Consider the following 2,779-nt stretch of genomic DNA (forward strand, 5'->3'; position numbering starts at 1 on the left):
TCTAAAATGGAAGCAAACACCCTGTAAACTTAATGGAAATGGGGATACCTAATATTTTAAACACTAATTCCAAAATATGTCCTATGGAATGAAGTGGATTGGCTCTGAGTACGGTTGCCTCTGTCTCAGCTCTCAGAAAGTCCTGGAGACACAGTGTCTTCAATCGGAGTTCCGATCGAAGCTAATATTCTGATAACAATGTTAACATAAAACAAAACAAAACAAACAAACAAACAAACAAAAACACCATCACCCCCCACACCACCATCACCACCACCACCACCACCACCAACAACAACAACATTCAAACCTGTAAAGAATTTTTGTGAGTTTATTTGAGCCAAACTGTCAACAATTTCCGGGAAGCAAAATCTCAATCGATTGGGATAATGCTCCGGAGAATGGCAGGCTTTTACCTTGTTTTTATAAATTACCATCAAAGGAGGAGATATAAGTGGGTGACATGAAATCCGTTGGTGATAGATTAGGGAGGCAGGAGAAAGCAAAGAGGGGAAACCTCTGGGATTGCATAAAAAGTAAAATGGATAAAAAGTGAATTGGATAAGAGAGACGTGATGGCCACATGATTTTGTACATATGTGAGTACAGGATAGTTAACAGTCGACAATTAACACGATAACAATAACAATGAGGAAATTTGTGGTTTCTGCCCTGGTGCCATTTGTTGGGTCCTCAGGGGTCCAGAAAAAGGGAAGTTACAAGTTACCCATACATTTTACTGGTATGTTATCTCAGATGCAAAAAGACTGTTGGCTAATTACACTTTAACCTGAGACCTTATATCCCCTTCCTCTTCTAAACCTTCCATTTTTATTCTGGCTCCTCCCCACTGATGTTTTTATATGCACAAATCTCCCACTTCAGAAGATAAAAAATTCTTCCTTGACCCCCCCATTCCTCTTTAGCTCCTCTTTTAAGCTAGTTTTTTTCTTCTTCACATTATAGCTAAACTTTTTAAATAAGTCATTTATGCCATAGTCACCATTGTCTCAGGTTGCACTCCTCAACTTATTTTATTTTTTAAATCCTAACCAAGAATATGTTTTTACTAGAGGCCCAGTGCAAGAATTTGTGCATGGGTGGGGTCCCTCGGCATGGCCTGTGGGGATTGGGCTGAAGTTGGCAGTCCAATGCTGCTTCCGCTCCTGCCTGTTGCTCCTGCTCCTGCTCATCCTGGCTCCGCTGTGCCTGCAGCAGACTCAAGCCCAGTCAGTCCTGATCGGGAGAGCCTTGTGCCACCGAAGTGGTGCTCACCAGTCGCGACCCCTGCATCTGGTGCCCATCATGAGGGTTGTGGGGAAAGGGACCTGGGATGTGATCAGCCCTCTGGGCAGGCGGTGGGACGCCCTTATGGACCCAGAATCCAATCTGTCCTGCTGACCTGGCAGCCACTTTTATATCATTTCTTCCTTGCAGAGTGTCTAGGGAGAGTAAATGACCGCAGTGCCTGAGGCCGACTTCCAGGATGGCAGCGGTGCTGTTGGGATCGTGTTGGCAGCCTGATCCATTGGTGCCTGTCCTGTTCTCTGGAGATTGAACCTGTAGGACTCCTGAGGGAGTGAGTGGCTTCCCCTGGGCTGAGGAGTTGGTCAGCTGAGTGGCACTCCTGCTGTGGGAGCGCACTAACCACCAGGGGGCAGCTCCTGCATTGAACATCTTCCCCCTAGTGGTCAGTGTGTGTCATAGTGACCAGTTAACCAGTCATTTGGTTGACCAGTCATAATGGTTGCTTAGGCTTTTATATATGTAGATTGGTTTTAGAGAAAGTGGGAAAGAGAGAGAGAGAGAGAGAGAGAGAGAGAGAGAGAGAGAGAGAGAAAGAAATATCAATGTGAGAGAGAAATACTGATCTGTTGCCTCCCATACATGCCCTAACTTGGATGGAACCCACAACTTAGGTATGTGCCCTGCCTGGGAATTGAACCTCCAACCTTTTGATACATGGGTCTACGCTCCAACTGACCGTGCCACCCTCAATCTATTTTAACCTACCATCCTCCTATTCTTACACTCACTCCTTCTTCCCAAACACTTTAAAATACCATGGTCATTGATTCTGTTCTTAATTTACTTTAATTTTAAGCTGAATTTGATGATACTGAACATGTCCTCCTGCTCTTTTGTTGTCAGTGATACCACATTCTCTGGGTCTCCTGCCTCTCTGACCATTTATTTCCTCATCTCTTACAGTTTTCTCTAAACTTAATTTCTGAGGTCCTCAAGGCTCTCAGTCTGCATTCACTTTACTGCCCATTGCATCTGTTTCCCTCCTTTAACTTGTACAACCATCTGATCACTACACACAGTCTATTAAGTATCTCTCAAATCTATGTATTTTATTCCATTTCCATTGTCACAATCCTGGTTGAGTCCACCATCATCTCTTTTACAGTTTTATATAATGGCCTCATAACTGGTCTTTCTCTGTCTCTAATTTGGTCCTCTCTGACCTTAGTTTTTTGTTTTTTTCTTAATCAATGTATATTTTTTTCCATTGATTTTTAGAGAGAGTGAAAGGGAGAGGGAGAGACAGAGAGAAACACCGATGTGAGAGAGACAAATCAATTGGTTGCCTCCCGCATGCCTGCAACTAGGGTCTGGAGCCTGCAACCAGGGTCTGGAGCCTGCAGACAAGGTACATGCCCTTCACCGGAATCGAACCTGGGACCCTTCAGTCCGCAGGCCAAGGCTCTATCCACTGAGCAAAACTGGTAGAGTACATCAGTTTTCTTTTAAAATAAACTTAAACCCCTATGTA

This window comes from Pipistrellus kuhlii, unplaced genomic scaffold (genome assembly GCF_014108245.1).
Source record: "Pipistrellus kuhlii isolate mPipKuh1 unplaced genomic scaffold, mPipKuh1.p scaffold_m20_p_10, whole genome shotgun sequence".
NCBI lineage: Eukaryota > Metazoa > Chordata > Mammalia > Chiroptera > Vespertilionidae > Pipistrellus > Pipistrellus kuhlii.